Source organism: Larus michahellis, chromosome 1 (assembly GCF_964199755.1).
Source record: "Larus michahellis chromosome 1, bLarMic1.1, whole genome shotgun sequence".
NCBI classification, from domain to species: domain Eukaryota; kingdom Metazoa; phylum Chordata; class Aves; order Charadriiformes; family Laridae; genus Larus; species Larus michahellis.
In genome coordinates, this window is record NC_133896.1 from 102,532,117 (window position 1) to 102,552,518 (window position 20,402).

The following is a 20,402-nucleotide window of genomic DNA, read 5'->3' on the forward strand; positions in this document are numbered from 1 at the left end:
GAAGGTTAAAAAAATGAGTTGTCATAATGTTAGTCACAAACTGTGAATTTTACCTCCTTAAAAATTCAGTTTGGCAAAATTTTTATTCAAATTAAAGATTTCTAGATGCCAGACCAGCAAACATAAGGAATCGTAATCATTATCTGATTCTACACTGACAACTTTTAATAGGAGACTGGAGATTTTAGTGATAAATTGTGATGCAAAACCAGCATTTTTAGGCAGCAAAGTGTATACAGTGCTCCCCTAGAGTGCATCAAAAGCTTTAAGTCTCTTTTCCCGTCTCCATCATGATAGTATTTTGCACTGAAAAACCAAGAAGAGCTGAAATTAGCGTCTTAGCAAATCTGAATGCACAAAATAAGTAATTCTACTGTTCTGGCCTACCCAAATCCAAAAATTCAGCTTTACAAGCACCTGAGCGGAGTCTGGTAACAATCAATACAGTAGTTTGCAAGAAGATACTTTACATAGACCTCTTTAAATTAAACTGCCTTCCATATCAGGTCACTGCACTTAGAGCAATGTGTTTTCAATGTAATACTCAGTCGCAGATTTCTTACGTGAACCTGGGCAAACTGCTGGGGGGTTTGTGTACATTAATTTCTCATCTGTGTAATGGTAACAAGTTGTCTTTTTATTTTTATTTTTTTTTTGCTAAAGAAAAGTGCCCTGAGAATATGCAAGTTATGAAGCGTGCAGGTACTCTTGCAGAAAAGATTGTGCCAGCAAAACAAAGGCAAATCTGAAACTACTCACAGCTCTCTAAATGACTAGTTCTTAATATTCAGGCAAGGGCTGGGAGCCATAAGCCACGCACTATATTTTCTAATTTGTGCTTTTCTGAGGCTAGGGGAATGAATTTCGTGGTTGACAGGTGCCGGCTCAGACAGCTTTGGCTCCTCAGCCACAGCCCCTGGGTGGGGTGATATTTAGTAAAAACACGTCAGTGATATCAGTGACATAATCTCACAGGGCAAAGGATAGTCAGATATCAACGGGTCACATCAATATCTAGATACCGGAAAAGCCATTTTAGAAAGCGCTCATTTGTTGCAGTAAAAGCAACAGTCACAAGCAGATCTTCCCCAGGAACACTTTTTGACCTCGCCTGTACTAGCTATCTGGTGACAGCAACCCCCGCTCTGGAGAATTGTAAAACCAGACAACAAATACTGCTATAGTAGAAATATCTACAGTGAAGATAACTGGGTCAAAATCAGTCCACCCGCTTTCAGTACATCAGGTTTTGCAGCATCAGCCTCTTCACCCCGGAGTTCTGTGTGACTGCCCCTTTTCTTGCTTCCATGCACTGTCCCTTGATTATCCTCCCCTCTGCTGATGGTGCTCAACTTACCTGTCCTGCAAACACTCTTGCCTTTACCCTTCCTCATCCCTCTCTCCTCAGCTGTTCCTTGCTGCCGTGACTTCTTCTCCATTAATCTCCTGAAAAGCAGTCCATGAAGGATGTCAACTGTGGATGTAGCTATAGGGTTTTTTTCATTTGCTTGTCAAGACTAATCTGAAAGGGGCACATTTTCACCAATTGTCTTAGTAAATCACTGCTATCCCACTTCCCTCCTTTGTCACTTAGCTTCCGCATTTTACTTAGTCATCTCCGCTTGCTGCCATTGCATCTGCTTAGGCTGTGAGCTCTTCAGAACAAGAGCCTTGTTTTTCTGTACAGCAAGACACTTATTAAATGTAAGGTTCTGTAAAATAATGAAGATTTTTCTCAAGTCTCTGTTAATATATTGGTGGTTTCAAAGCAGTTCCAAAGGGACGGGCAGGCACATAAATGCCTGGCAGAAATTGGTGCTCTCAGCAAAGAGGTCAGGGACTGAAAAGGCCCTAAAGACTAGCCATTTTGATGCATTTGAGAACAGCTAGCATGAAATTGGTTCCATTCTCTTTTAAAGGATTAAAAAAAGCACCTAACAGCAGCCAAACTCTGCTCCCGTGGAAGTCAAAAGCTTTGCCATTCACATTAATGCAAACAATTGGACAAATGCCAAGTGCTTTCCAAAGTCCTGTCCCACACACCTGGTTTATATTCAACATATGCATGTATGCATCTTAACGACTGCACTTCAGCTAGCATTGCTAATAAAAACCAAATAAACCCACAAAAGACACCAATATTTTTCACTTAATTTTTATGATGCTTATTTATTAGCCATGCAGTCTTGTAAGCATTGCAATATTTCCCAGTGTGAAATAAAATAAAAAAAGCATAAGCCTAAATGAAACATAAAAGCATAAAATAAATGAAACAAGCAAAAATACATTTTTAGCTACTGCTGAAATCAGAATACCGACTCTGCACACGAAGGCATTAGCATTGCAGTAGTACTGTGTGCGCTAATGAAACTCACCTTGCTATTTGTTCTGCCGCCCCTCTCTCTGGCATTTCAAGGATCATATACGTGCTTCTGAGACATGTGTCAGAAGGTGTGCGGCCCCATGTCCAAACCCGCTCGGTGCTAGCAAACGAATGGCCGTGAACTTGGTACATGTACATGTTGTTGAGCTGGCAGGAAAACAAGGTCTTATTAGCCACACACATTGTCTATGTTTAACACAACAGCAGTCGTCAACATTGGCAGCTTTTGCATTACTGGTAGGCAGAAAATGCCCCAGGGAAGTGGAGGCAACAGTAGCATCGACTGCGGTGGACAGACAGGATGCGTGCTTACTGTGGATGTTTCCTACCCGTTTCTCTCTTTCCAATGTTATTTTTACTCTCAAGTTGCTCTTCCTTTTAAGTGAAGCATGACTCGCACTACAGAGTGCTTCAGATTCACCACGTTGTCTTGGACAACAAAGAAATAAGAGGGCCTTCCCAAGCCACGTTATTATGCCCCCAAACACAGCCTCAGGAAGAAATTTCTGCCTAGCTGATACACGGCTTAAGGGGCACTGCTGCATGTTGAAATACGGAGAACCATGGCAAAAGGGTAAGAGAGATTTGGGTGCAGAGTTTCAAGCAAGGTGCTGGAGCTGGGGGGAGACAATTCCATCCCAGGTGGTACCGGTGTCCTGCCAAATTGAAAAGGTCTGCCATTCTAAGAGCATCCTAAATTGTAGGCCACTTTAAAAGATAATTCAAGCTAGATATCCAAACGTTTTTGACAATGAGAGCTCTCGGCATGAGAGGACAGAAGCAGGTAGGCAGGGCAGGGAGCAGGTGCTGTGGCAGTTGGTGGGTAGGTAGAAAACCCACCACCGGGGCAGAACATGACATTTTCTGACCATTAAAAAAAAAAAAATAAAAACCAACAAACCAAACCAATAAATAAACATCCCCCTCAAATGTCAGCTCTGCAGGACAGGGCTGTTCTTTGCTTTACAGCAAGTGCCAAAGCAGCTTCCAAAAAGGTGCTTTGTTATTATTTTCCCTTTCCTTAGCCTAAGCTTTCAGGTAGCTGTGGTCTAACACTGCATTTTGTGCCTCCTGTGAAGATGCAGACATCGCCCTCTGACAGCACCTGCTGGGAGAACATGACATACTCTAAACTAATCTTCTCTAATGGGGAGAAAATGACCTCTTGTGTAAAAGGTTTTCCCAGATTTATGCCTCAGTTTACCCAGCAGGATGAATGTGATTACCAGAAGAAATCTAAAAACTAGTCCAAACTAAGAAACAACGTCAGCTCAGATCCGTACCTGCTCAGCGAGGGTCACTGCAGGAAGCCTACAGAGGCTTTTGGTGAAGGCTCAATGAGATATTTCTCCTCTAACCAGTTACATTTCTACACAGTGCAAGTAAGTTTGATAGTACAGAGCCTTGGGGCCTGGCACTCCTGTTAGCTTGCTATGTAACTTGCCAACTACTTTTAGGATACGAGTGAAGCTGTTCTGCCAGGAATTAACTACAGCGTCAAGGACTACGTTTGAATGGAAAGGGCTCACTATAAAACACCAGCCCCAGCCTCACCCAGAAACAGATGAAAATTACATGGAGCTTTCTGCTGCTTAATTAGCTCATTTTTTACCGCGTGCAGGCATCAATCAACTTATACGCAAGAATCAGGATTTTATGAGAAGCGGAAAAATTCAAGCAAGGCATATGACCAAGTTGCAGTCTTAATCCTCAAAATTATTTCTAGACTTTTTTTTTTTTTTTTTTCTCCTGGTGAAACAACTGCTGAGGCAGGAGGAGGTCGCTCATCTTCTCCCCCAGTGACAGCATGCCACAGTGAAACCCTCCTCCCTGGCAGAGCTGGCAGGAATTGCTAGGCAGCACGGCGCAGCTCCAGGTGCTGCTAGCCCTGCAGGTGAGCTGCTCCCCATCCCTTCCACTCCCATCCTACCCCTTGCTGCTGGCTGCCCTTCACGCTCTGCTCCTCCTTCCTCTGCTAGCCAATCTGGCCAGCTATTTCTCCTGTCCCTTTGTCCTCTTGGCATTTTCCTTCCAGAAGTATCTATTAAAACTAACAAAACCATATGCAAAATGAATGTTTCAGGCCTGCTTGGTGCCTGCTTTAAAGTATCTCTCTTCCTGTAAATCAGATGTCCAAAAAAACTTCTCATCCTATTTGGACTCCCCTTGCCCCAGCGTAGCCCTCGGTCTCCAGGCTTACAGAAGGCATTTCAAATAAGCGTTTTTTACATGACTTCTAAGCTAGCTGAAAGGGAGCAATCCTGCCTTGACCCACAGCTCCACTGAGATTAATGGGCCCTTGGGTCTATTAACGGGTTCATCTTTAGACCCCTTCCTAATCTTTCCAGTCCTTCCTACTATTTCCTGACCTTTTCTGGCCTTCCTATTATTTAATTTCAACTCCCAACAGGTCAGTCTTATATTTTAGAATACCATTAATTTGCATTGTCACAGACTAATTTTCACTTTCACTGACTACCTACGGCAGTCAGAAGAACCACAGATCATGACAGTCTGTGAAAATCATACGGGCTGTGGAGTGTAGCACTTTGCAGCCTACAATCGCACGTGTCCGTGCATGGGAAGAAAAATGGCAGCAAGGGGACGCTGGCCACAAACATGTATTTGCCAGAAGCTTAATGGAGCATAGAGTTAAAAGGCAGTTTGTTTTTTTGCTTTTTTTCCTCTTTATTATAATGTCCCTTAATTGCTTCACTTCCCGAAAAGTCTTAAAACAGACTGGTATCCCAGGGAAACACATCACTGAAAGGAAGACAAAGACTTGGCTCGCTAAAACCAGAAAGCTTTCCTTCAGATCTCGCAAAGCAGTTCCAAGTCTGCTGGGGAAGTAGCAGTCAAGGAGAGTTTCGCAGCTGTGCTTACTAGTGAAGTAGAAGTAGTGAAGTAGAAATCCAAAATAAATTAAAAAGAAATAAAAAGAGACTTAATTTTAGGAATTGTTAATTCCTAATATATCTAGAGATGACAAGGCATTTTCTGGAAGGCTGAGAATTATTAAGCTGCATGTGTGGCCACCACTTATAAAAACTACAAAGCCCTTCCCTGTTTTTCCAGTTTCCCTCAAATTAGGAACCTACAAACACTTCAACTTCCTCTGGATGCTTGGGATTGCCCAAAAGCTGCATTCAAAACTCCTCACACTAGACTCGGATGAAGAGACATTGCACACAATGTACATACAAGGCTTGCAAACTTGGGCAGTATTGGTCCACGAAACTGAGTACAGACTAGTTTTTTTCATTGATAAGCCTTTATATTATTGCACGTTTTAATGCTCCCAAGTGCTAAGGGAACGTAAAACTAGCATCTTAAATTATTGCCTTATATGTGGAGACAGCGCCTCACAGTCTGCTTCTGGGGTACACTTTCATAATCAGTTAGGGAATTTCTCTTCTTCAGAAATAGAAAATGGAAGTTTAATAACCTGTCTAGCCCAAAATAGAAAATAGCTTAAGCTTTAACAATGTATTAAAAAAATTCTCCTGAAGTTTTCAAAAACTTTGAGTTTTTATTAAAACGTTTTCTCAACATTTGTACATATCCTAGTTAGCCACAAAAGGCTCGGGTCAGATACTTTTTCCTTTACTGCTCCCTCTGTTCACTCTCCTGATGCTGATGGGCCACGCCATGAGCAGATCTTCACTGTCCTCCCTCCCCCCATTCGCTGTGCTGTTTTAAGATGTTATTCCTCCCTCATGCTGCTTTTTACTGCTCCATCAACAAAACTGGCCTAAGAAAACCCAAGAGCACTCGTCAGTCACCCAAGCACGGAGCCCTGCTCCTCATTTCCCATCAGATCTTTGGTGCTGAGATGCCAGACTTTGGCCACAGACCCTGCTGGGGAGACACCAACCTCTGGCACAGGGTGGGACCTGTGGAAACCCACCTTTCCCACTCTAGGCAAGATCAAAACCTGTTTTCTGGTATTCAGAGACAGGGAAATTGGTCTGTTTGTCAGCTGGCTGTCAGAGACCAATGTGTGTTATTGTCAGGATTTTAATTAGCTGTTCATTATAAGGGCACAATCCATTCCCAGTGTAATCACCCAGTGGCAAATATTCCACCCGGGAAGTTACCTTCCTGGTGAACTCATGCTCTAAAGGCTCCAGTAAACTTAAGATCCTCCCTGAAATTTGGAGAGTCGCATTCTTGACCTGAGAACAGCTGAATTTCACAGGAAATATCAAAGCGATGTGAAACAACCTGAGACTACGAGTGAAAAAATGAAAAATTCTGAGAAATGCATGCCTTTTTCACATTTCTCTAATCCAATTGCAACCCTTAACCCACCTACCTTTATTATGCTTGCTGTGTACTTGAACTGCAAAGGATACACAGCTCTTTTTGATGTTCTTATTCGCACACCATTTGTGCTAAACACCTAGGCAGTTGAAGGGTTTTTTTTTGCTTCTCACAGAGATCAGTTTTGCAATTATTTTGAGTGGCAAAATTTCCATTTGTTTTGATCATTTGGCCATTAATATAAAAGAATCACATTAATTCCAGGTGGATTTTACTTGTTTTACACCTTTCAGCCCTAAACTCAGTGTTTTTGTCTTCTGGTTTAAGCCACACTTGGATTTTCTATTTCATTGTGAAGTCGTATATCGCAGTTGAATAAGTCATTGTAAACTGGCATTTGCCTTTTCTTTGCCTTTTGTTTTTCAGAATCCTATGTGGAATTGCCTGGTTAGCTAAACTTTGTTCAGTCTGTTTCCGAATTAGGAAGATGCAGATGTCAACAAACGGGTGAATCAGTCTCAGATTGCTCCAGACGGTGTTGCACTGGGAGTAGGACTCTCTCCTGAATAGTGTCTCGGTTTGGGCGCGCTCCAAGACAACAGAAGGGCCAGCGTCATGGCTTACCCTACTATATTGCAACACCATGGCTCTGCTAACTTTTCTCTGTGATGGTAGATGAGTTGCCTAAAGCATAGCTTTCCATCAGCAGTTATTAAATTTGAGGTGTTTCACTGTCTGGATACCTCAAGGTTTGACATTTAAAACTGTTAAAGATGTCAAAGTCCTGCTGACATTAAAGGTGAATCTACTCTGAACAAACATGGTACTATGCAACAGTAAAACGCTCCGGGAACTCATTTTCTAAATGCCTCAAATTTGGTACCTGAAATGAGTGGAAACTGGTGACTCCATATGGTGCCTTAGCTCTATGTCTGTGCAACAGGAGTGGCTGCACCCACAGCGCGGGACTGTTGCTTGAGGAAAAAGAGTGAAGGGACAACTCAGGCATTTGCCTGGAAAGCCATACTACAGAGAGAGCACCTAACAGTTTTCTTAATCTTAATAATGTGCAAAAAAAAAAAAAATGGTGCCAACAGCAAAGAAGTTATTTACACTCTGGACTCTACGCTAGGTCTGTCAGAAAGACAGGACTTTTTGGCATGATCTATTAAAGCCCCGACAGCTTTTATGGTGAGGTGGAAAGTTCACCCTCCACAGAGGGCAATCGTTCTTTGTTACCAGGGAGCTCAGAAGGAAAAATTGTTACTCTCAGCTGAAAGCTTAAACTGAACTATAATCATACCACCAGAAAGACTGTTTGCACAGTTCTGCTTTTATAGTTCCTGTCTTTTGATATTTGGGTGAGAGAGTATTAATGTGCCATGGTGTACAGGAGCCCTCTCCAATTTATCCACTTGACTTCTCACATCTTTTCTTCCCATCTGAACTCTTGTAACTTTCTTAATCAAAGGTCACAGGAGGCACTGATACACAGGCAAACCTGATGTACGGCAAGGCAAAGTTATCACACCTGATAAATCCAGGCCCTCTCTAACACTTCAGAATCTCTCAGAAGAGAGAGGCTGGGCTTGAGGACATTCTCAGTTGTTCTGAAGCAAGTTCTTATGGCCACATATATTCACACTTCTACATACATACATATTCACACACACACATATATATTTGCATGTTGTAATTCAGTAGGTTCTAGGAAGACTACAGCTACTCCCCAGCTCATTTTTTCAAGTAACTAAAAAGCCAGCATTGGAAAGTAAAAAAAAAAATATAATTAATGCTTCCCATTTCCAATCCAAATGAAAAAAAATCCCTCCCTTTTACATTGCAAAACTGAATAATTCATTTTCAAAACAAAAAACTTTTCAAGTCTGTTTTGAAATGTTCATGGGAAAGACATCATATTTCATTCTGCCCTAGCTTTTGCTGTCTTGCTCAATATGACAAAAGTCACCAGCAAAAGAACAGGAATAAAATGTTGTCGGTTGGAGGATAAATCTTCTCCATCATCTCTGTGAGCCATCTGCCATGAATTTTTAAGCATCTTGCCCCTAACATCAGTATCAATTGCCTGCAGGAAACATCTTTCAGGAAGCACTCGGCATCCCAGGCTTTTATCAACAGATTGGACCGATTTCTGGAAAATACCATTCTAACAGTCCCGTGCTGGGGTGAATCTAGAGGCAATGGCTATGCATTTTGAAAACGGGTCATCAAGGGGTGTGTTTTTTATAATGGTGCTGACTATGGCCTTCAGTTATGTTTAGTATGTGAACATGTTACATTTACTACCTGAGGGTTTAAAAATAATTTTAGCCTTAAAGTGAGTATTTGACTGATGAGGCACAGAAAAGGTCAAAGAATCACTCCAGCTTGCCTGCCTGGCTCTGGTAGACCTGCAGAGAGGGAACAAGGCACGCAGGACTATTTCCTTCACTCCCATTGATGGCACGCTTCGGTATACAACCTCCTTCAGCCTCCTCTGCACCGCTCCTCAGGAAGAGTCACGTGACAGTCCCAAAAGCTAGGGATGCTCTTAATGGCATTACCAGTGTAATGAGATTGGGCTATTAAAAAAACCACACTAAAGGAACCCTCTCACAAATGGTAAAACAAAACTCTCTCCAGCAGAAACAGATAAATAATGGGAAAAATAAGACATTTCAGATCAAAATTCCAACAATACCATGCCAACAAGAAAAATAATAGCAAGCTTAAAAATATGCAGTAACCTTTTGAGTCTTTGGATCTTCTCTACACATCCCATCAGGCTTTATCATGCATAGCTTCCCTACCCCAACTATTCTCATTAAAGGTGAACTGCTTTGGGGGATTTTTAAGGCATTTCTGGTGTATTTATGGCAGAGAAGCATATTTATTTTTCTGTGCAACACTCTCTATTCTGTCTCTGTGCCCTCTGTTGGTTTCCTGATGCTTCTTTTTTCCTCACGTTTGTTCTTTTATTCCCTCTTCCATCCCTTGTTTTACAAAGAAATGATAAATCCTATTCAGTTTTGTTATAAAAATGTTTCATCTTGTACTCTGAAGCATTGACCCCATTGTAGCTGAAGGCTTTTTTCAGATCTAAATGGTAAATGTCTTCCAATTTGACCTGCTATTTCGTACGTGTCCTTTAGTAACATGATATTAGAGCAGAAAAAACACTGAGATCCACTGTGGGACGTAGAAAAAAACATAACCCTACAAAGTGAGTTTTTCAATTTCCTTTGACTGATTTGGGGGACACTTCTTCCTTCACAGGAGTACCCAATGTTGTGTAGGATCTCTCCTCATGTGAAGAAGCACTTCCCAGTAACAAATAAGAATTTGTCCTCTCTTCCTCAAAGCAAATGACAAAACTCCAGCTGATACTGACTGCAATAGCAGAAAAATAAGATTTTGATACTTCCACGTATAGACACATATATAGACACACGAAATACGTAATCGTATTGAGAAGCACATAAAGCATATTATAAAGCTCTGACATGCTCACAAATGAGCTGCTGAGTTCATCTGCACCCTGTCAAAGAGAAATACTGTTTCATAACCACATGCAAAGTTTCATGCAGAGGCACATTTGATCCTGGGAAGCTACCTCTCTAAGACAAGAGGGGTTTATTTCCTTCTCTTCCACATTTGCCCCCATTTCCGGGAAAAAGTTTTTCATTGAAAGGATAACCTGCCCATGCTATATTCTATCCCATTGGTAAATCATCTGCCCTCTGAGCACAAGGGAGTTTTCACTCTCTCCTGGGTCTAGCACCTCTGTTTTCTAAGGTAGCTGCTACTGCTTCAGGAGGGTGCTCTCTGCCTATTTAAAATTTACTTGTTTACTCTTTAAAAATCTCTTGCTCAGAAAAGGTTGAATGATGTAGTTTCTTTTTTGCTCTTGTTCAATTTTCTTGTAATCAAAATCTCTATCCTCCATACAAAACAAAAAACGCCATTAAATATGGAATAAGCATCATTCTTAAAAGTGTCTGAAAGCCCAGTAGAGTTATTAGGTCAAAGTGACCACACAACAGTTGATTTCCAGCTGCCCAGGTTAAAATCTACTAGGGAAATGGTTTCCCTGGAGACCAATCTTAACCTTCCAACACCACAGCAATCATGGCCAAATAATCTGAGCCTTCTGCAAACACTAGCTTTTGCCCCAAGAAGACAGTGACCTGTTTGACCCTTCTCTGTTCCAGCCTAGATCACAGGAAAACCCACTTTCTTGGGCTAGAAATAAGGGAGTTGGTCAGTGTGTGACAATCTTATCAGTTCCCTCCCCCTTTGACAGTGAAGACGGTGTATTAATCAGTGGCTGAAAGACAGACAACCTCGATAAAGTGTTTTGCTTTCAGTCAAGTTTACAATATCTGACTACCTGAAATGGGAATCAGTGGGCAAAAAAGCATTGTTGAGTTTCTTGTTTGCTTCCATTTATTGACACTGCTGGAGGTGGCAGAGCTAATACCGTTCAGGGAAACCTGTTTTATGTTTTAAGTATGCTGAAAATTGTCACAAGCAAGTCACAAAGCATAACACCAACACTGGCCTGTATTCAATAACTGATGCGAAAGACAGTTTCTTGTCTTGGGGAAATTCATTGGGAGATGGGGAAAGAAGAAGAAAGAAAGAGGAGGGGAAGAAACAAAATGCTCAGTTTTGTCACAAGCTTACTCTTGCTCTAGCAAATAGAAAAATCTCCAAGTGCTTCTGTTATCTGTAATTAGCTTTCAGAGTAAAATCCATCATGACATTTCCCATGTTCAGAGATCACCACTGACTGACACACAGGCAAGTCACAACAATCCAGCCTCTGTTATCTGTTCTTAAGAATGGTGAAATGAGTACTTTGTAGGAAAGAGTAAGAAGAGTAAGAAGATCCAAACATAAACATAATTCTAGGTCCCCAGATAAAATGAGATTAATTCTGTGCGCGTGTATATGTGTGTGTGTAAGAGGGAGAGAATACCTTTCTCCACCCCAAGTTACTTCCTGATCTACTTAATATTGATTCAAATAGTGTAAATACTTACATCCGTTGACTTTGGATGCAGAGATGTTGACTGTCATTCAAAGCCTCATTAAGGAGTCAGTTGACATCTCCATTGCAAGGAACAAGTAATGACATCAAGAAAATCTGATAACATGTCAAAAAAAAAAAAAAAAGCATACATGTCAGAACAGTGGCCTTTATTTCTCCATGACTCATTATGTGCTCCTTCATCCATTCTTTCAAACACACATGCTTTTGTACTCTTGAAGGGACAGGGCAATATGGGGCAGAAGGAAACACCTGAAGAAACAAACCACATAAAAGAGAAAAGACATGGTAACATGAGTGTATCTGTATTAACGTACACACTTTTTAATTAGTAGTAAGCTCTGAAATCCAAAGACTGAGCTGACAATGCTGATGAACACATGAATAATACCTGCCATCAGACAAAGTTGCATTGCAGAAGATGGTGGCAACCAGAGTCTCTTGGAACCATTTAACTGTGGGAGGTGGAAATTTAATGTAAGAATGAAAATAATATGGGGCAATAGTTTCCACACCCAATCAAAAACTGATGTCAGGTGCTCTGGTAAAGAATACTACAGTGATGTAATTTCCAATGTAAATTACTGTTTATATACACAAAGAACAAAAGAAAGAAAAGTTCAAGTTTTCATACTGCTAGCAACTTTTGCATGTGTCTTCTGTGTGTGCGGGTGTGTGTGTATACAAATACAGACATATATGTGTATGCGTTACATACATGCAATAAAATGTTAATAACCCAAATACACATAAAATTCAGCTAGGAAAAAAATCTTCCACAGTGCTGTTATCATGCACGAGTGATCGCCTGCGCTTTTTGCAGCCTACAGAGAAGAAAGAAAAATCCAGAGGGGACAAAAGCTACAGATGAGGAAACTAGTATGGCTGTGCATACCACTTGTGTGACACAAGGCCCGCATGCCCATGGTTGAGACCAGTATCAGTGTTTCAAAATGCATCTGCAAAACAGCTCAGACAAAATCTCCATACATGGTGGTTGGGGCAACCAGCAGAGCTGAGCCAGAAACAGCGTTGTTCTGTCGTAGGCTGAGCTACTACAACTGTATTCCCAGTGTGGGAAAGGCCTTAAGGTCTCTGTAACTCTGATTAGATTTTTAGTGGCTTAACTGATTTCATTGTTTCAGACAAACAGCAGCGAGCCCCTCACACTGTTTTAATTCCTGGCGTTCTCTAATTAACTCATTGAGCCTTTTCTGAAGGAGAAAAAAAAAAAATCCTCTGAGTACGCATCTTAAAAAACTGATTAACTTCTCTTCTATTCCAAGGTAGTAAGCAACTCTGATGCTCACAGAAGGCTGTATAACCTTCAAGACAGTTCATCTGGCAAGGAGGTGACTCCCTCCTTCTGTATATGCAAAGATGGATGCCTGAGCATGCGATATCCTCTCCTTCCTCCTTTTAGTTGAATGCCTCTGACAATATTTTCATGGAATAGCCTAAATTAGAATTATGGGCAAGTCTGATGTTGACTTGTTTTATTTGTGAAAAGGTTTTTCTGGATTTTAAATATGAAGACAAAGGAAGTTCTTTGAAGCAGAACTGCTCTCTAAATCTACACATCAGTAAATTTGCCTGACTTACCATAAACAAGGTCTTTGTTTATCAGTTCACCAGCTCTTGAAAAGGTTATGGTAAAACTCTTTGCAAAAACAGTGGAGAGTCTCACTGTAAAGAAAACATCCTATTAGTCCAACTGATACAGCTGGGGGAAAGCAGGCAAACTTGGAGCTTGATGTCCTTCTGTAGCACTGCTTTTATACATTAGAAAGTAATGTGTACCATTCCTCCACAGTCTGTAATCTGGCTCGTTATAGCTTCAGCATTAAACCATGTCCAAGTCATAACAGAAATACAAAGCCGTCAAGATGCAGGACTCTTGCTTACAAGCATCACAGGGAGTTTTTAGGGCTGTTCTAACCAAACCTTATTTCTGAAAAGATGCTCTGGAAATCATCGTTCAAGTGTGACAGCGTGCCTTGACTTCAGGGACAAGGGAGGGGAAATAGTTGGAGAAATTAAAAATCCTCATAAAGCAGGAGAGAGCAACATGCAGAAAAGTGACAACCAGTTATAGCACGGCTAGTCACCTACACATTGCTGATAAAACAAAATTTGTCTTGCTTGCATCACCCAGACTTGAAACCCCTGACAAGGCATCTACTAGCAGCCAAAGCAGTGCCCATTGTGCCTCTCTCAATGCTTTCTTTACAATGTTTATAGACTGGGAATCCAGTAAATTTGACCCCGCTAGTCACAACCTCCACAAGTGTCTCTCAAATTACTTAATAACTAGTTTTTACAATACAGCTGAGAAGATTTAACTACAACCTCTCCTTGAGATAGGATGCCTTACTTTTCTTGCAGCGACTCAAAGACATATTAAACAGAAGGCTATTTAGTTTCTTTTCATTAGGGTTAATTTTCTGCTGCTTTAACTCGTTAAACTATCTTCCCAAGAGCCAGGCCACCATTAGTGCCAGCATAATGAAGGAAGAGGAGTGTCTGCTGGAGGTGAGAATGACTCTGTTTCTTCAGAAGAGCCTCTGAGCTCAGCAGCAGTGCACAATTGGACTATCACCTTCCTCCTGGGCCCGCCAGAGCCAGACGGATGCATTCAGCCATCCACGCGAGCACAACAGCTCTGTGTCCAGGGTAGCTGTCTAGGTGGCAATGCTGTATCGTGGGACCAAGTCCCTTCTCCTCCTGCCCACACACACGTACGTACGTTCAGGGGAAAGGCTCAGCCCCAAGTTCCACAGTTCGTCAGGAAAAACGAAACTAAAATGCACAGAGATAAGGGAATGGAAACTTTAAGGTTTCTTCTTGTAGCAGACTACCACACTATAGGAATGTAGGCCAAGACTTGATTTATTTTTTTTTAAATTGACTAATGGGAACTGCTCGTGACTTGAAGGCCAGTGCATTGCTGTTTTAGTTTTGTAGCTAGGCATCTAAATAAGAAGAGACTTCAGAAATACAGCTTGGGCAGGGACGATCATATGATTTCAGATTGCTCGCTGCTGCCAAAACATATACTTGACTCACATTTGCAATGAAACAGTTAATATAATTGTAGGGCCCTGATCTAGTCGGAGGCTTTGTTTTACAGGGCTTATCTGTGCTACATCATTTTCTCATTTATTCCAGAACCCCCAAAATGTGTTTCCTGTTGCACACTGTAACCTCACTCTGGCAAGTTATTAATAAAGGTGTTCAGTGTTTTAACCCTGAGTGACCAAATCCAATTTTATGCCCTGTACAGAATGTTCCTCTGAAACAACTCAAGGAAAATTAATATTATTTAGCCTGAGGCTGAGAAGCAACACGAGAATTAGCATGCATGTCACTGTGTTCAAATCCCTACAAAAGCTGACAATTCTATTTGCAAGTATAATTCCAGACTGTCCAGGGAGATGACAGACAGGCAGGTGCAGGCTAGCCCGAGAGGGAAGCTGCTCTAAGGCAGCACATGTAACACGAACAGAATGAAGCTCCTCTTTTCCCTGGGAAGATTTTCAGGACGTGCTTTAATGAATCATTTGACACGAACCTGAGTATATTAAAGAAGAGAGGCAACAGAAGGCAAGCAAAGTATTAGCCAGTGCATCTTCTGCAAGTCTTCTGTTTGCCAAGGCAGCAACAGCCTCCTTGTCCCCCCTGGAAAACTGAGGAACTGAACATTCACATTACAAAGCAATGAAAGAAGTGCTCTTACTATAATAATTCAGGGAAAACACCAAAGGTACTGGAATTCTCTAGCAAGGAACAGCTTTTGTAGCTGGCTAAATGCAGGAGGGAGGCTTGACAGAGGCCATTTTGGCAGAAAAACTGGATGTTACGTTCAGTGTATTCTGAACAAGTACTTGGCACACAAAATGAACTCAGTTGAATGTATTCAAGAAGCAACAAGCTGTGAAATGTGTGTTTAGCTTTGTAGATTGGCACTAGTAGCTTTAGGCAAAGAAAGGACCACCTAGTTTCTCCGGGGTGTTTCTCCTTTTCAGCGATCTTACCTGCTACAGTTTCTGACAGAGTTTATATACAGTTCACATAGTTTATTTTTCTGTAATTTGCCCTTTAATAAAGGCAGGGTTCATTTTCCAGTGAAATATTTTCTATTACTCGGAAATTAATAAGTAAGTTGGTAAACCTAATTAAAAATTGTCACTGCAGAACATGGTGCATTTCTGCTTAGTCATCTATCTAGTGCTGGGTTTTGCACCTGACAGAGTCAAGGCTAAGGCCACCGCGGTTAACAGGCATCTCCGCTGTCCCTAGCACGTAATCTCTGAAGATCTGGGAGCCAAGTGTAAAAAACACTTTACACACTGACTGCTTGCAGTGAAACATGCCTCTAAGGAAGAGACAATTACAGATCCCATTGCGTTTCTCCAGCAATCTGATTTGTTTGGCTAACAGTAGCTAATGGAACAAATTGTATGTGAGAGCAAATAATAGCCCCAGGCTATGGCTTACAAGAAAGCTGAATATAGACATATACTGGTAGGAGACTCTGGAAGCTCACGCCCATAGGACAGACAGCCTGTACAACAGAATAACACTGGGGGCTGCCGCACGGACCTTTTTTTTGTAGCGTGGAAGTATACAGTGTGAAGGCAACTTGATTCACAGAAATGAACAGAGACAGAGATGCATTTTCCCCAGGACTCATCCTTAATGCTTTCCTTATCCGTGTTGTTAGAATAATACATCTGTTTTGTTACTTTTTTTACTCCCCTCTTCATAAAAGGATATGCAGGTTCTGGGTTTGGTGATTGTTTGGTTTGGTTGTTTTTTTCAAAAATCTATGTCCAACATATTCGTTATACTATTAAAAAAATAAATCAAACAAATATTTCTTATTTAATGGCATCTTTTTTAAAAAACATAGTTCTGGCAATTAATTTTTTGTTGTTGTTTATGTGGAAGAGGTAAATCTTTTTCTTCAAACTTATCCCTCAAATTCTCCAATGCTATCATCAGGTGCATTTCTTCTAGAGCTATCTATTAAACCCAAATGATTGAGAGCTGAAATCACTAGATTAGCTAGACTACAAGAGCTAGCTACATCTCCACTTCAGGGGTAGATATTCTGCTTCAAGATAACATATAACTCTTGCCTACTGATAATCAAGAATGCTTTACTTAAAATTTGCAGTCGTTGAAATACAAATTTGGGATGGACCTTAACAAACTTGCAAATGGATTTATTGTTTGGAATGACACCTTATTTCCAAGAGGGTTTTTTTCACCAATTGAGGAGGCAAAGTTAGTTTATGAAATGTAAAATATCGCACAAAGTTGCACAAACTTGAACTGTCCATTGGATTGCTTTCCAGTTGTCTCTTCACTCAATGTTTTCTACAAATTGTTTTTACTCAACATCATAACTGAGTTCTGTCTCTCCACTCCCCCAACAAAGAATGGAAATATCGGCATAAAATCTGATATTTTAAAACAAAACAAAACAAATTATCATTGGGATCCTTCACATTTACTCACTAGCATTTTGGCGTTTTTTGTGGGCACTTAACTTCTTCAAGTCCCGAGACATATCTGTGTGGCCACTTACTTTAAGCATATGCCACAATTTCTCACTTCGATAAGTGACACTGATGCCTAATTTTAAGGAAAATACCTACTATTGAAAAATACGCGATACAGTCATGGGCTAGCAATGATTGATTAAACACAGGCCTAAATTGTAATGAATTTCAAGCGACAGGCACCTATACTTAATGCTGAGACACTTACTCAGCAGTTCTTAGCGATAGGAATGCAACGTCTGGATCAGTTTGCCATTCTTTCATACCCTCCAAAATGTAACATCCAAATCTCTTTTGGCTTCCTTTGATAAACCTCTGGATTTTTAGTAAATTAGGTCTATTATAAACTTACTGACCTGCCTACTCCTAAATGCTTAGCACAGTTTATCCCGTGCTTGCACAATATAAGTTGCTTACTCATTTGTTGTTTTTTTTTTTTTTTTTTATTTAGGAGGCTGATTACAAGTGGATGCATATGACAGCTAACAAGACGAACTAAAACGGGCACCATTAAAAATCTGTGGTGGTTGCAGATTTCTAATGATGGTCAGTAGAATGCTTGCATTCAGGTAACAGGCACCATCTTATCACTTAAAATGCCATATAGTTAAGTACAAGAGCAGAACACAAACCCCACAAAATATTCAGTACGGTGCTTCTTGCCCGGAATTCACTGCACCCCAGTACTACTGTCATGCCATTTCAGGAAATCGAGTTATTTAGCACTCACGGCAGGTTAAGTGAGACCAGAAAGTGCAAAAGTAGTCCTCTAACAAAAACTCCATTCACTCCATTGAGTGGAAGTTCAGTCTTTTATTTGAAACAGCTCAAACACAGTATTCAATGAAGAAGCTAAACCAGACTTGACTACCTTAAACAGCTGATGCATTACTGAAAATTGTCATGTTAAAGCTCTACATAAGCCGAGCCAATGGCCAAACTCACCCATGGTGCAATTCCTTTGACTTCAATGGAGTTGTGCTGGCAACCACCTCAGCTGTACTTGGCCCGGTGCCATTATTTATGCAAGGCTGTGCTGTGTGTCTTCTCTTGATAAATGCCAGCACTGTAGAGCTCTCAAAAATAAAGAAAAAAGCATTCTTCAGTAATCACAACAAGAGGAGAAACGCAGACACACAAACTGCAGCAGAGCAGATAAACAAGAATTTACAGCTGTACTATATACAAGCACTTAGCTGAAGTCTTTTCTTGTGTTTTAAAGAAAGATTTAAAAGTCATAAATAGTACGAGCTTCTTTCTAGTAAAAGAACTACAATTTGAATCTTTCGACTCTGCTTTGAGTCATAATTTTTCAATTAAAAATAGAAGAGGGGGGAGACAGGGACTGACTGACTTCCTACGTAGAGCCTCCAGCCCTGAGTTTAACAGACTTCAGGGCATGCAGGACTTGCAAATATGCTATCACAGCTTTAAATTTTGAAATATTTACCACTGCTACATTATATATGGAGTAAAGCAAAAGCTTCAAGGCTCAGAGAAATATGATTATCAGTTTACATTCAGGTAACATGCCCACCAATTACAGTTACTACGGGCTTTAGAAAGCCTTTAAATATAACTGTGAAGGCTCTAACCTACTATTTTACTGAATTGGTGTAAATGATCTCCATACACTTGTAAGGCGGTAGAAGGCATTAAGCAGCACTGACAAAGCAGACTGTGGCACCTGATTCTCAGAAGCTGACCAAGATGAAAGGAATGTTCTGTCAGCAGACAGCATGGCTGAGGAGCCATGCAATGCAAATTCCTCTGGTAGCTCCATAAAGACAACATCTTCCATTTTCCATATGTTGGAGCTTTTTTTAAACAAATCAGTCTGGGGTGTGTGTGTGTATATATATATACATGTATATATATATATGCATATGTATGTGTATACATGTAAGATCAGTTGACCTTTTTTCCTCACATTTATTTCAACAATACTAATTTATAAAAATTAGATGTAGCTGGAATCAACGAATCATACTTACACAACATTCTTTTGTCTGCTTAAAGACAATGGTTAACCTTGTACGTTCACATATGCGAAGAAACTGTTGTGCCTTCCTGACATGGTCACCTGCTCATGGTAATAAATGAAAATATGCAAGGACTGTTTTTTTAAAATAAAAAAACCCAAACTCCGAAGAGCATGAAAGTAGCTGTATACTCAGTATTGCTTAATAACTCATAAAATAGCTAAGTAAAGCAGATGGGGAAGATCAGCAGTCTGCCAAAAAATATCGTCATAATAAGTTTAGATGAACATAGATTCTATGAGAATACATGAAGACATATTTCAAAGAAGGAACAAGAAAGGCGTAAAGCAAATATTTGCTCAAATCTGATGCCACTAAATAGGTTTATTGCCTTGGGCAGCCTATTTAACTGCTGCCTTAGTTTACCCATTTACAAATATACGGGTGTATCTCCTTATCTGAATGAATAATTTTCACATAAATTATGATGGAAGGGACCTTTGGAGATTATCTAGTCTAATCCCCTGCTCAGAGCAGGGCCAACTTTGAAGATGTCAGATCCAACTTCAGAATTAAACGAGCCTGCTCAGGGCCTTACCCGGTCAAGCTTCAAGCATCTCTGTCTCTATCTCCTCCACACTCTCCCATCAGGCAGCTGCAGGCAGCAATAAGGGCGCCCTCCCTCCAGCCTTCCCTCCTCCAGCCGGATCAAGCCCAGCTCTTGCAGCCTCTCCTTGTCTGCACTGTGTGCTCCAGCCCTGACCAGCACGGTGGCCCACCACTGGGCTCCGTCCAGTACCTCAGCCTCTGTCTTGCACTGAGGAACCCCAAACTGGCTACAGTGCTCCACATGCCATCTCATCAGTGCCAAATAGGGGAAGGATCTCTGCCTCCAGCCTGCTGGCTGCACTCCTGCTAACAGCCCAGGACAAGCTCGGCCGTCCCTGCTGTGAAGACACGCCACTGACTCGTGTTCAGATTGCTGTGCTCCAACCCAGATGCAGGATGGCGCACTTGCGGCCGCTGGACTCCCGAAGGTTGCCTGGTGGCCCATTTCTCCAGCCTGTTGAGGTCCCTCTGAAGGGCAGCCCTGCCCTCCAGCACATTGACCACTGCCCCCAGTCTGCTACCATCTGCAAATTTCCCAGCTGTGC

General features: G+C 41.2%; 1 long non-coding RNA gene across 2 annotated transcripts; it reads right to left on the reverse strand.

Moving 5' to 3' along the window:
- Positions 1 to 656: 656 nt before the first annotated feature.
- Positions 657 to 18,901, reverse strand: LOC141737846 (uncharacterized). 2 transcript variants are annotated; one of them, XR_012585246.1, is made up of 5 exons: positions 18,212 to 18,570; positions 13,302 to 13,385; positions 11,692 to 11,795; positions 2,376 to 2,530; positions 657 to 1,446 (listed from the first exon to the last, which is right to left on the reverse strand). It is a non-coding gene; the product is annotated as an uncharacterized LOC141737846 (long non-coding RNA). The 2 variants fall into 2 exon arrangements; XR_012585247.1 differs by lacking the exon at positions 13,302 to 13,385 and having other exon boundaries at positions 18,212 to 18,901.
- Positions 18,902 to 20,402: the final 1,501 nt, after the last annotated feature.